The sequence below is a fragment of the Sebastes fasciatus genome, chromosome 19 (assembly GCF_043250625.1).
Source record: "Sebastes fasciatus isolate fSebFas1 chromosome 19, fSebFas1.pri, whole genome shotgun sequence".
Taxonomy (NCBI): domain Eukaryota; kingdom Metazoa; phylum Chordata; class Actinopteri; order Perciformes; family Sebastidae; genus Sebastes; species Sebastes fasciatus.
In genome coordinates, this window is record NC_133813.1 from 24,942,032 (window position 1) to 24,956,893 (window position 14,862).

Below are 14,862 nucleotides of genomic sequence, written 5' to 3' on the forward strand. Positions count from 1 at the left end.
GTCTGTCACTTTCTCAGTGCTCGTCCTTTTGCTTTGCTTATTCTTGATTTTTTGTTTTCATTTGATTAATTTAGGAACCTCATTCCCCGTCAACAACAGCTTAGACATAAACTGTCAAATCTGTGTCCCCGTCATTAAAATGGATGCAGCCCCTAAGGATTTCGTTGGATATGTTCCAGATGAGTCAAAAGTACAACTACGGAGGACGTATCATTGGGGTTAGACAGATAAGTCTACAAAGCGAAAAACAAAAACAAGGCTTCATTAGAAAAGCAGTTTATTGCTGTTTGCTGTATTATCCTCCATGTGAAAGTCTAATTACAAAGCTAATTCAGGAGAAATCAATTTGAACTGATTTTTTTGTAAGAACATTCTGATTAAATCCAGCTATACAAACTTTTCTCCATTCCTTATTAATAATGGTATTTGTTTTTCATTTGCACATTTGGTAAACAGGAAATCTTTGTCTTTAGTGAGTTTCGAAAGTTAATTTAATTGTATAAAGAATACAATGTTTTCATAGTTATTTGAACCATTAATACTACTTAGAATCTGATTATGATCCTTATTTCTGGTAGATTGTATGCATGCTGTTTACTATTAGAAATTAAAGTGGCAATAGGCAGCATATTTTTGGCAAAAATTCCATAATAACCTTTCAGCATATTGTAATTGACCAATCACATTGAGATAGAGCGTTCCTATTGGCTGTGCTCCAGTCATGGGACTGGAACGTGGCGTTCCTTCACCAGATTTCACAATGCCGGCGTCGTCACAAACTTTCTCATTTTACAGCTAAACCGTGCACTACAAGAGGATTCAGAAAACATTTGAGGCGAGAAATAGGCATTAACGTAACATAATATTGATTCATATTTGATCAGCGCTGCCTAGTTTGACCGTTTGGTCGGAGTTTGCGAGCGATTGACAGCCGGACAGCGGACCTCAGATCAGCTCTTACTGCTTGTTTTCCTACGGGTCTGTGAAATCTTGCAGATGGCGTTAGGAGCACCGGAGGACACAGAGGAACATGATTTTTTTCAGGTCACCTGTTTCATGTACTACTGTCACGATATAGCAACCGTTTTATAAAAAGACATTTTTTAAATCATATTTGCTCCAATCTCGCCTACTTCAGCTTTAACAACAACTTCAGACATTATTGCTAAAGTTTACGAATACAAGTATGCCGTTTTGGTATTTTGGGGGATTTCTTGTTTTTACCATTGACTGTATATAAGAAGTCGACAGTCACCGTGACATCACCCATTGGTTTGTAGACTACAATTTTGAAGCATCAAGTTCGGCATTTTGGCTGTTGCCATCTTGTTTTTTCGCGACCAGAATTGACACGAGAGGGTGGAGCTAAGTACAACCGAACACTGAGTAAGACATTTTTAGCCGACCAAAAATGTTACAATAAACTTCCATGAACTGAAAACACATTGTGAAAGGGTTAAAGTTCAAAGATGAAAACAAGGACAACCCCCACGCCGTGGTAGCGACCTGTCAATCACAAGGTAGCCACGCTCTAAAGGGTACCCAGCTTTATGGTCTATTTGACTCTAAATGGGACCATAATTTACTAAATGAACATCATGCTGTATTGAAGAAGACTTGAAACTAGAGATTGAGACCATAAACTCATGTTTACAATGTTTACTGAGGTAATAAAAAATCAATTGAGAAGTAGGCTCATTTTCTCATAGACTTCTATACAATCAAAATATTTTTTAAAACCAGAGAAGTCACCCCCTGCTGGCTATTAGAAAGAATGCAAGTCTAAGGCACTTCTGCATTGGCTTCACTTTTCAGACCAGGGGGTTGCCCACTGGTTTTTACATAAACAAGCCACGCTAGTTTTGCTGGACCATGAGCACAGCCTGTTGGTAGAACAATTGATCTGAATATCTTGATGTGTCTGTCTATTTTGGATATTAAACAATGTGAGGCAACTTTCAAGTCCAATCTTTCACTCGTAGGTAAATGAAGATATGTATTTGCACACAGACTTCCATTTAGCACTCTTTGTGAACAAAAACAGTGGGTATTGGGCTACAACATGAGTGAGTGCTGACATGGGGTTGTACTAATGATGCAACGCCTGAGGCATACTGACAGGTCTGCTGTAGGGGTCCAGACTAGAACTCCAGGCTGCTGATGCTTACTGCTGACAGATATTGACTTCTTCTGAAGCAAGGCCTTGCGTGGCTGTGTTGGTGATTACCATGTACTGCTTGTTGACGTGTGGAGTGATGTCAGGCATATTCAGAGGTTTGAGGCCCCCACACCATGACACTCTGAACTAGTCGCAGAGACTTAATATGTCTTGGTTAGAAATGCGATTCCTTTCATCGATTTTATTTCCCCCTGTATTTGCGTGCGATGGCTGGATTACATGTTCTCATTTTCTCCAGAGCTGACGGTGTGCACTCTCTCACTCATCCTCGACTCTTATTATCAACTCCCTCTTAGCTCCCCCCTGGCTCCTTTACTTGTTCCTGCTTTCTTTGATTATCCAATTAGTCAAAGTCTCTTGGTTTGAATCATTCAAACTGTCTTCCCTGTCTTTTTGTCCCTTTTGGTTTGTACGGCACAATTATTATCCTGAAATAGAGCCAACCCCGTCTTCTAAGAACTATGTACATATACAACTAATTTGCCTTGGTTTTTTTTTTTACATTGACTGCAAAGCATTCACTGTCAATGATGCAAACATGCAGAGTCTAGTCATAAAAAAACACTACTTGGTTAACCGGTCTGGGTGCGTGGAGACATGATATAAATAATACATTTTTAAAACATTAATGAGACACTTTTGTTATGCTGGCCAAAACAAATATACACCTGTATCACTAAATATACCTAAATCTGGGTCAGGAAGCCATTCAAGCCAAGCTGCCCAAGGTTTAACACTCAAAAGTGCCGGTCTGAGACACATCTGTTAACAGCAAAGTCCAATCTATAGAGTACAAGGGATTTATGAACTTCAATCATGAACCCAGCATTTCATCCAACCAGCAAAACTACATGCAAATATTCAATATAGTGTATATCCCAGCACAAAATGCACAAAATATAACACAAATGAGATTTTGACTCTTGCATACAGCAGTTTGTTAAACTAAGAACAAACAACGACAAAAATAGGACATATTATTTCCACAAAGTAGTTAACTCCACTCCAGAATTTCCATAAGGTAACAAAAATTATCTTTCATTAAATTAACCTCGAAGAATCTCTTAGCTTTGGTCTTACCTGCACATCTATTGTTTGTTTGATGTTGATCGATCGTTTGTTCCATCACATCTGGAGTATCGCCCAGTCATTTGGTCAAATGCAGTTGAGAAACATCTATTCAAATTGCACAGAACAGAGCAGTCAGATTAGTTCTTAATTGTCCTTTCCGTGCTAATGCGTGTGTGTGAGATGCATAAACGATTATCATGGCTAACTTATTTATGGAACATGTTATTTGGAATAGCAAAACAAACATCGTTTGTGATAAAAACTAGTATACACTGGATTTTGTCTGACGTCAAGTGAGCACTGGTCATCTGAGGCCTGTACTACAAAGCGAGTTCAACATACCCAGGGTATCTTCTCGTTATCTAACTCCACTAACCTTAACAAACGAGATCACGCTAAGCGGTCCTAAGACGGTAGTTATCAACTCCGTAAATCAACCCAAGGTTTCTCAATCTGGCTATGAGCGCGTTCACATGAAATGGGCAGTGTTTGCAGCATGTGACCAATCACAAATATGGACAAGTCTACTATGCATATTTTTCAAACCAAGAGCAAACTATAATATTAGACAAATACGAAGAAGTTAAACACATAATCAAGAGTAAAATCAACACAGTTAAAGCTGCCAAATGCAGGAAGAACAGCTGGCAAATGAAAAAAATGCCGATGTGTGAATGCGTAAATTAATAGACTTGTTCATTTAACGGCCTGAAAAGTCAGATATAGTCGTCTAGATGGGGCAGTGATATTATAAAAAGCTTTCAAAGTATAGTATGAACAGACTTCATTATGCCCTTTGACAATAATCTGGCATGTATGACTGTTTCAACCTTCTTTCAGCTGCATCCCCGACTCCGGTGTGAAACGGACTTGAGAGCAAGCAAAAAAATGTATATAAAAACATAATTCAAAGCAGTAAGCACCCACAGCATACAGCCGGCTGTCCTTTCTGCATTTGTAAATTTAAACTGTGTTGTTTTTAGCCTGGATTATGACTTAAACTTCTTCATATTTGTGTAATATTATCATTACGATCAGCGCACCGAGCTCTGATTGGTCAGTAGGCGGTGCTTTTATACAAGTTGATCTCTTATCTGGAACATAACCTGCTCCGGAGCAGGTTAGGTGTTCAGCATAAGTTACCATGGTGATCTACCTCGGTAAGAAGTGATCCGTCATCGTAGCACTGAAAACCCTAAAGGGTTAACACTGAAGTTACCTCACTAACTCCAAATCCTGCTTTGTACAGGCCTCTCGTCTTTATATGCCCATTTCACAGCAGCCATGTCATTGCAGGATAAACACAGCTGAAATGAATAACATTAATTGTGGCCCTGATCTATTTAGATGGGCCTGGGCCCTGGTATTGCATGCTGGCTCACTGGAATGGCTGTGACACTAAATAGAATGGGACTATAATTAATTGTATTAATTACACCTGTGTTAAGCCTGCTATGACATGTCAGAATGGCTACTGTGAAAAGGGCCTAGAGGTCTTCTTACATACAGACCAAAAGTAGATTTTAAGTTACTAAAAAAAAATGTATGAACCTGACTCAGATGTAATTTTGGTTATTGTTGTTTTTTTAATCTTTTCTGATTGTGTTTACTATTATTATCATTATTATTATTATGTTGCTGTGTCTTTTTGACGTTTTTGTTTTCATTGTTTATTGTTTGTAGAGCAATTCTACTTATTTTCTTATTTTTCTTTTCTTGTTTTATTGACACTGTCTGATTTTAAATTGTTTTATTGATATTGTGTGGACCCCAGGAAGACTAGCAACCACTCTATATGAAGGGTATATGGTATATGTGGGTAAATATAAATAAATAATAAATAATGTGTCAGCAGTGGTCAGGTTGTGTCTTCCCACCTGTGGAAACCACTAGCCCATAGCTAGCTAACTGCTGCACACTTTATTGTGAGTTACTGTATTTTGCATCAATAATTGCACTTTTCTGAGTCAGACCTCAGTCAAACCAGAACGTACAAACATCATACACATACTGCTGGAGTTGGCACAACTTACTCTTTCCAGTGATATCCGTATTTTCGACGTTCATCGAGGAGAAACATCTGTACATCTGCTGACAAGGAAATCCTTATAACTTCAAATCTTGCCTCACAATCATCATTTCAGACGTTTTGTTCGGGATAAAAAATAATTCCTCATTAAAGTGCCAACAGAAACGTCTAACAGCGAAAGTTAATGCAAAATTACTAAATTGTGAACTAATATAGGCTAAAAAAAACCTAAAAAAACCGAGGCTTAGCTAGATGTAGCCTTAACGTCCTGTTTGCATCCCCAAAGCATGATGGGAAATGTAGTACCCAAACTCAAATCAAAGATGCTCTATGAATGGTAGAAAAAAAAAACATTTTGCAAGTAGCTTTTTTTATTTAGTATCTTCTTTTTTATCATTTTATACTATCAAAACATGTTTTTGAAAGTACCAGGTGATAGAAAATCCCAACAACATGGTTCTTATACCTGTAGACCACTGACATTTGTCTCTCCATTCATATCTACTGTGTGTTGAAAACCTATAACCTAGTACCACTCGTTGCATGCCAGATAATGGCATTACTGAGTAGCCTAACTTATCCTGAAAAAAACTATATAAGCTTTGGCATGTGCCTAGCTTATATTTAGGCATGAATATGTCATACATTTGTAAATAAAGGAAGTGAGTAATCCATTGGTTGGATTGGTTTAGGCCTATTCAGTGATCAGGTGACTATAGACTAAGTGTGATGAGTCATTAACAATAATTAAGGACACAGCAACCATATTAATTTAACTTACTAACAGCTCATTTACTAAATGTATTGGGTTGTATTTTATTAGCATACTTTCTTCCACAAATAACATTCAGTAAAATATAAAAATTGGATACAAGGCAAGCGGGCCCTCCTGCTATGGGACTGCTCTTTATTTAATGACTTCTCTCACATATAGAGTGGCTCTGGGGCTCTCAGCATTGATGCTTCCTTGATACTGACACCTTTGTAAAAGAAATACCTCCCAGACAGTAGCTACTTCTAAAGTGACTGCTTTAATGTCAGTAATACTGAATTTTCTCTCATCTTAGTCGAGAGGATTGTCATACTATCTGCAAGGATAATGCTCATTATCCATTAATCTATTGTTGCTTATCAATATATTGAAGTTTTTTAATTAATCTTAGTCTATAAAATGAACAATAAAGGCCCGCTGGAACAAAACCTGACTCATTAAAAATGTGTCAAATCAAAGCCTAAAAAATCATCAATGTCATTTTATTAAGGACAGTGATAATATGCATATACAGTGATATATGTACTTTGAATATGTAACTTCACAATGCAGTTGTCCTTCTAGATATGATAAACAATAGTACACACTAATTAGCCTAATACGCTTCTCTGGATTTAACGCAGAGCTACTGTATAGTAGTAGATTTAGCGATATGTAAAGTGGAACTGTCTCCTAACTGGCAGTAATTGAATATTATAAGAGAGAAAGATCCACCAACATATTTGCAGGCAATAAACAACTTCATCCAAATGTGCACTCTATATTAAAATCTGAACATGTCTAAAAAAATATGATCTGCCATTTCACCTGTCAGATTTTCCCATCACTTTCAAGCACAATTTGGCCTGCGCACCAATGGACAGATAATACCAATATGCGTATTATGTGATGAACGTGGCTGGGATCTCATGCCTGCAAAACTTATCCAGCGATAACAGGCTAGAGAAATTAATGGGATTTTTATGCAAAAGAGGGATGAAAGATATCTTTTTCTCAGAGACATACACAAAGGGTATTAAAGAGGATAAGGGGTCAGATACTGAAGCCAAATATCACATCCAGCAAAGCTCTCAGAGGAATCAGTCTGTGATCTGAGCTCCATTCCCAGTTGTGGCTATAAATGACACTTCAGGACCAATACTGGGGCGGTGAACCATGAACGAAAGGTGCAACAGTCTTCATGAAAACTCTAGGCTTTGTTGCATGGGGAGGTGTATTGACAACATATATTCTTTGCCACTGTGGTGCGCAGCTTTATAAAATAAAAAGTACATTCAGCCATAACAACAACAGTGATGACGTAATTGCAAAAAAAAGTCATTAAAAGTTCAGTTGTAAACATTTAAAAAGAAAAGTGAATGGAACATATATACAGTCAGTATTGATGGTAAAGGTCAGCCGAGCCAGAGATTCAATTACTCTGCTGGAAAACCTATAAAAAGTGGAACCAATGTACAGCAAGGTGTGTGACTGCACTGCTCTCTGCAGAGCTGCATGATCTGACTCGAGTGCAGCAAAAGCTCCAAATATACTCAAAAAACACACAAACTCGAGAGTTTTTTGTATCCAGTTCCCACTTCAGAGAGAATTGAGTCTAGCATCTCAGCTCACCTCAGGGATTACAATAGTGTGCAGTCAAAGTAAACAAGTGCAATGTAGCATCTTAGATCCCAGACAGACAGACAGACAGGAAGAAAGGAAAGAAGGAAGGACAGTATAGGTAGATAACATAGCACGCATTTCTGTAGCCAGTTACGCTGTCATAACATTGATTAATGTCAGAGTTTGTATGTGACAGAGTAAGCAACTAAAACAAATGATAAAAGTCCTATATAAATCTATGTGAAAAAAGGCTGTCTGAGACTTCAATTTGATATCTGAAACTCAACACAAAAATAAAGAAATTTTGAAGGGTAAATACAGAACTGTATGTAGGACACAGGCGGCAGATAGGAAGAAGTGACAGATAATCGCCTCGCAAAAGAAACCGAGTTGACACATTTATCTCCAATTCATAAATAAATAAAAGTAGTGGCTGAAATGAAAATAGGCAGCGGTGAGGGGTCTAAAACTTTGTGCAAAACGGTGTCAAAAATTCTATTTTCAGTCATTAGTTTTTAATGTGAGGAATGAAGGTGACGCAAAAAAAAAAACCTCATCAGCGAGAGCTTGAGAGATGCATCCAAGGCCTTTGTCATCATATCATTTCTCCGTCTAGAAGTCTGGAGCATTGTCACGTCTCGTCATTTTGCCCTGATGTTATCACTTACCACCGCTTGAAGACAACACGCAACAGTGCAGATTAGCAGAGTTGGTAAAAAAAAAAGTCCAATTAATCAAGAGTTTAGTGGGAAAGAGTTTCAATTTTTAATCTCCCAAAGGAGGAGGCTTCATGTACCTCATTGAAGCATGTCAGAGTTCAGGGGTTTAAGGGATTGTGGCACAGGCTTACCGCGTCTGGACAGGGACAGTTATTGAGTGCACTCGTCCTTGGGGTCGGACAAGGGCTTACGTGCCGGTGATGAGAGTGACAATGGCAGTTGTCCCTGATTGTGTCCTATAGTGTTTGGTTTTTGCAAAGGAAATGAAAAGGAACGAAAGGAGGGAAAGAAAGAGCATAAAAGAATGCGTTCAACTAACGCCGAAGCGATTAGCATTCATTGAATTTAATTAGTGCTTAAAAGGATCGGTTGATTAATCAAATGGTTAGTCGACAGCGAATGGACAACGAGTTTGATGAATTAATGAATCTTTTTCAGTCGGGCAAAATGGCCACACATCTTCAGGTTGCAGTTTCTCAAAATGTGAGTATTTGGCTGCTTTTTCTCTGCTTCATATTGTTGTTCATTGAATATCTTTGGGTTTTGGTCTGTTGATGAGAATCAATTTGAAGATGACACCTCGGCTCTGGGATATTGTGACGGGGATTTTTTCTCGGCATTCTCACATTTTATGGACTACATGATTGATCGGTTTAGGCAGACAGGCTCATTTGAGAAGGAGCAGAATTTCTGTTCAAACTCACTGACTGTAATGTCTTTTATTATTCTGTTTTTATTTAACCAAAGTTATATCCACATTCTTGGCACTATTTCGAGCACTGATGGACTCAAGCTGTCTGAGGGGCAGGGGCGGAAAAAATTAAAAGGGCACCAGCTGCATGCGGTGGGGCTCCAGTGTGCAAAAAGGCACTTTTTATCTACCATAGGGGCATCCAAGAGGGCACTTTATCTTGATTTATCCACTGGAAGGGCACCCTAGATGGCTCTTTATCAAGTTTTCTCCACTGGAAGGGCACCCTAGATGGCATTTATCATGTTTCCTCCACTGGAAGGGCACCCTAGAGGGCACTTTATCATGTTTTCTCCATTGGAAGGGCACCCTTGAGGGCATTTATCATGTTTTCTCCACTGGAAGGGCACCCTAGAGGGCACTTTAGCTTGTTTTCTCCATCCAAAGGGCGCCCCAGAGGGCACTTTATCATGTTTTCTCCATTGGAAAAGGCACCCTAGAGGGGACTTTATCTTGTTTTCTCCACTGGAAGGGCACCCCAGAGGACACTTTATCTTGTTTTCTCCACTGGAAGGGCACCCTAGAAGGGACTTTATACTGTTTTCTCCACTGGAAGGACACAGAGGGGACTTTATCATGTTTTTTCCACTGGAAGGACACCCTAGAGAGGACTTTTTCATGTTTTATCCACCATAGCGGCATCCAAGAGGGCACTTTATACTGTTTTCTCTACTGGATGGGCACCCTAGAGGACACATTATCATGAGTCCACCAGTTGAGTGTGCTCTCAGTTCCTTCTTCAGGTGATTTAAAGTCCGCCGGGTCGAGTGTGATGCCACAGTACTCTGCCAGAAAGAGGTGGCTTACCCAGCTGGGATTAAGTTGTTGCCCCTCGTGAGGATTTTAAGTATCTCAGGGTCTTGCTCAGAAGTGAACATTGATTGTACACTATATTTTTGGCTTTGCAGTCAACAAACAACTGCTGGGCTGGACTCCTGGTTGTGTTGATTAAGATTCAACATTGATGCATATTTTTGTCATCATATGAATGATGAAAATTGTATCCACTTCCACTCCATGGTTGTGAAGGACACAGCTCTGAATATATCAACATTCCGCTCATGTCAGTCCATCAGGTTAATTAATTCTGGGCTGATGAAAGGAAGCTCTCCATATGTTCACCTGTATGTGTAAATGTAACCAAATACAGTTCAAATTGCACTCCTCGGATTCACTCCTGCTGTTGAATATAGTAAATCAAAATGTGACATTGGGGGACAGAGTCAGTAATAACAGATATTTTTTGCTTATATTGGTGATCTAACTTTGTTTGACACAAGGTGTTAAAGTCACAGCAGCCGTCTTTTTTTGGAAAACTATTGCAAATCAATAACAATGTAGAGATTTTATTACGTCCTGCTTTTTTCAAACTGCCGAACAGACTTTAAAAAGTTACCAGTGTTGTGGCTTGGTTGATCCCACAAAAGTGAATTCACTGTGCTAGATCTGGCATACTATAGCCTGTCCTTACCATGGACTGTATATAAAAAGTGGACATAGTCACAGTGACGTCACCCATTGGTTTGTGTACTGCCATTTTGAAGCCTCGAGTTTGGCATTTTCTTGTTTTTTTGGCCATCGCCATCTTGGTTATTTGCAATGGAATGCTGAATAAGACATTTTTAGGCAACCAAAAAGATTATAATTAACTTTCATGAACTGAAAGCACACTGTGAAAGGGTTTTAAAAAAACACAGACAACTCCCAGACTGGACAACGCCATACTAGCGACCTGTCAATCAAAGGTAGCCACGCCCTAAAGCATCTCCTGCTTTATGGTCTATTTGACGCCAAATGGGACCATAATTTACTAAATTAACATCATACTGTATTTGAGAAGACTTGAAACTAGCGATGGAGATCATAAACTCATGTTTACAATGTTTACTGAGGTAATAAATCAAGTGAGAAGTAGACTCATTTTCAGACTGTTGGCTATTAGGAAGAATGCAAGTTTAAGGCACTACAGCATTGGCTTCACTTTCAAATCCCAGAGTTGCCCACTGGTCATTACTGATATCATCTGTCAACCCAAACAGATCAGGCCCTTTCTTCTCATCTCACCCCACACTCCATTAGTTGGTACTCTGTGCAGAAGTTCAGGTTCAGTTGCTAAATCGGTAATACCCATGCTCCTCCAACGACTTTAACTTGGTGTTGATCATTCTCATTCTACAGATCAGAATCCCTCTTTGTACTTTGGTGCAATTCAATAATTCACTTCATTGCCTCTCTCCTCTCACTATATTGTCCTTGTTCTTTATTCTCCTTCTTTTGCACTTGAAACTGAAAACTTTGACTCAGACATCTTTGGCTATATACACACAAAATTTACTCTGCAGTAAAGGTAATTGAACCAGACAATGTATTTCCTCCTACGTGGCTGCGACTGAAGTCATAAACGTCTGTTTTAAAATGTTCCTTTTGTACCATAATTGTATCATTTAATCACATTATAAGATCAAAAGTAAATGTTTTCACACCGTTATTGCTACTATTTGTAGCCATACATCCATCTCCCTATCCAACACGTTCTCAGCCCAACTCATCAACATACTGGTGCTTTGTCACGCTTTATTTTCTTCTTACTTTATTTTCTGCATCAAAACCACCCCTCGGTGTCACTTTAGGATAAGGCAACAAAATCAATATAGTTAGGTTTAGGAAATAACTATATGGTTGGGCTTAAAACTACTATGTTTGTACAGTGATAAATGACACTGAGCGTTGTGAACACGGGACACGAATGAACATCTGATTGTAATGTGACGCACGGGACACGAACAGCGGTCTCTTGGATGAAAGCCTTGTGTTTGTTGGACCCATCCACCTCCCTTCCTGCCCGCCCGGTGTGTCTTTTTCAATCTTTAAACTACGTAACGTTCTCGGAGTGTTAACTGTTGTCGCGGATGGGTTTATATTATAGTTAATGGAACGCCCGGTGCGTTTCACAACAGTGCTAAAAGGTGCCGTGTATAGCGATACCTAACATCGATGGCCGTGACGAAGCCTTGGTATTTGAAGCCCTGGGAATGAGAATGGACTGACCTATCCCAGGGTGCATTTGGTCAGACCTGGACAAGTCACCGGTGTATCACAGGGCCAACACATATAGACCGACAAAAACATTCACATGTGCTCTTGTTTACTTCTGGTATGTCTCTGTTGCTCACACAGGCACAGCTCATATAAACTGTATTGTAGGCTTGAATGGTGCTGTGAGTGTAGAAAAAGAAATATCAGTTGGGCTGAAACATCTCTTAAATTATCTGTAGGAATAGATTGTGAATTTGTACATGTTTCTGTGCTGCATCTTCTTTGCCCTCTTCACAGGAGAAAACGCATACAAGTCAATTTATTTTTGTATAGCCCAAAATCGCAAATCACAAATTTCCCTTTGGGGAGCTTTACAATCTGTACAGGATACGACACCCTCTGTCCTTGACAGTGCAACCCTCACATCGGATAAGGAAAAACTTAAACAAAAAAAAAACTTTTAACAGGGAGAAAAACATTTAAGAAACCTCAGGAAGAGTAACAGAGGAGGGATCCCCCTTCCAGGATGGACAGACATGCAATAGATGTGGTGTTTACAGACTAACAACATAATGAAAATACAACATAGACAATCCATGACAAATATGAATATGTATAATGTGAATATAAGTGAGAAGGTGGATCCAGGAGGATGTCAAGCAGCTTCCAGGCGTCGCCAAACAGATAGAGCCAGAGCAACACGACCTCCTCTCGACGCTAAACCGGTAGAGACAGGGCAACACAACCTCCTCTCCACATCAACCAGTTAGAGCCCGAGCGACTGATGGTCCAGCACAGAGAAGCCTGAGTGAAAACATGCACATGCAAATTAACTCTCTTCTTTTTGAACTTATCAACATTAAAGTGTAATTTTATTGCTGTAAATTAATGCACCCATACACACATTATTTATGTGTAATTTCAAAGAAATGTGTGTTTGGGGGGGGGGCTGCTCCTCGGGACATGTTCAGGCTAGGGATTTTTTGCTGGCTCTGCAGAAGGCACACAGTCATGATTGAGTGGTTTTCCTTGGATCAATAATCCTGGACTGTGCAGTATCAAGGACAACAACACATTCCTAGATCTCCACCAGGCCGTTTCCAACACCTGCATCAAGCCCCTTCAATTCTGAAGACGGGGGTCCCGTGGTTAAGCAGCGGACACGATGCACAGTCACGATTAAGTGCTGCACCCGGAGAGTCGAGGCAACGGTGGTGAAACAAGTTCTCATTAGTCACCCATTCCCTATTCCACTATCTGGCCTGGAGCTACCCTCGCTTGCACATGCTTTGAATATATCCACACCTCACACATGCAGATATTCAAACTAATCCAATAATATATTTGACATGGAATCTGATTTAATTTTAATGGCATATTTTATGAGACTACTGGACGTCTCCTGAATAATTACGCAGGGCATGTATCATATTATTTGTAATTTGGTGAAGCCCCTTATTATCTGATCTTCCCGACTAGCTAACTGGCTGGTTGAGATGTTTTTTTTTTTTACTGTATACAGCCAGCGTGGGAGATTTACATATTATCAAACTACCTTCATGGCCCTGCAGTTCATCTGCTGGCTTGTTTATCTGCTCATCCCTTGCCATTACTGTAATTAGGTCTTTGTGGAAGACCACAGCAGTCGTAACAAGAGCTAAGAACAGCATGGGAAGACAGAACGATGGTAAATAGGGCAAAAGCAAAATGGACTATGTGTACAGCGCGCACTCTGAAGAGAAATAAGTCAGGGCCCTGCATGGCAGCAGTGAATGCTGTAATTGCTCCCTTCAAAGAGCCCCTGCCTTGCCAGGACACAATGGAATGACCTTTTTGTGATTGCGAACCTCTATTAATGGTGAACCACAGTGGTCACAGACCTGGCCTTCCTCCTTTTATACTGCCCCGCGTTGTTGTCATTCTAATTACCTATTTCAAGTGTTTTTTGTAGCATTTCTCATTTATTTTAAGGGGGGCAGAGATCTATGTTAGTTCAACTGAAACAAGTTCTCAATTTTGTTGTGTTTCTTACTGTTCATGGCCGTGTCCTTGTTTGAGTCATTTTTTTTGGTGAAGAAGAACACACTTCCTGGCTCGCATATTCACCATCTGGCTGTTCTTTTCAAAGAGTGACAGTTTTTGACACGGTTGTTTGAATTACTAATTTGCTATGGAAGTCCTTCTGTGGTGTATGAGGGGCCACGGGGAAATGCAATATTAATGCACAAGTGCAGCACTTATCGAGTGAATGTTTGTCATTATGTGTTTGAAGGCAATACACGTGTGCTGTTGTATGAGCTCTAATTATAACTCGCTGCTTAATAAACCATTACACACATTTTCTTTACTAGCAGGTAATGATGCTTAAAATAAACATTTTACTGTAATGTTTTTTTATCTTTAAAAGTAACAATAGCAATACTCATATTGAGGATATTGTTGCTCAGAAATGAGGTCCAGTTACTAGTCTTATTTTAAGTCAATAGATTGTAAAAACTGTCATAAATCACCCTAATGCATTCTCAGTTAACAGAGAACGCTTCAGCAAGGTTGAGACAGCGCTACTCATTCATTTTCACCACCCATTTATTCGTCCGCCAGTGAAAGCATTCAAGAGCCAATATGCTAAGAATGTTGAGCTATTAAGTTTGCCAACAGGCCTTGGACTACGCTGAACACCAGATGCCACCTAGAGAAAGTGCT

The 14,862-nt window shown here is 39.5% G+C and overlaps 1 protein-coding gene across 1 annotated transcript in view; it reads right to left on the reverse strand.

Annotated features, from left to right (window-relative positions):
• brinp1 (bone morphogenetic protein/retinoic acid inducible neural-specific 1) overlaps positions 1-5,550 on the reverse strand; it is a 220,187-nt gene extending 214,637 nt beyond the window's left edge. The window contains exons 1-2 of the mRNA XM_074617747.1: positions 5,284-5,550; positions 3,260-3,355 (exon numbers count right to left, since the gene is read on the reverse strand). The gene's annotated coding sequence lies outside the window, so the exon portion shown is untranslated. The remainder of the gene's footprint in view (positions 1-3,259; positions 3,356-5,283) is intronic.
• Positions 5,551-14,862: the final 9,312 nt, after the last annotated feature.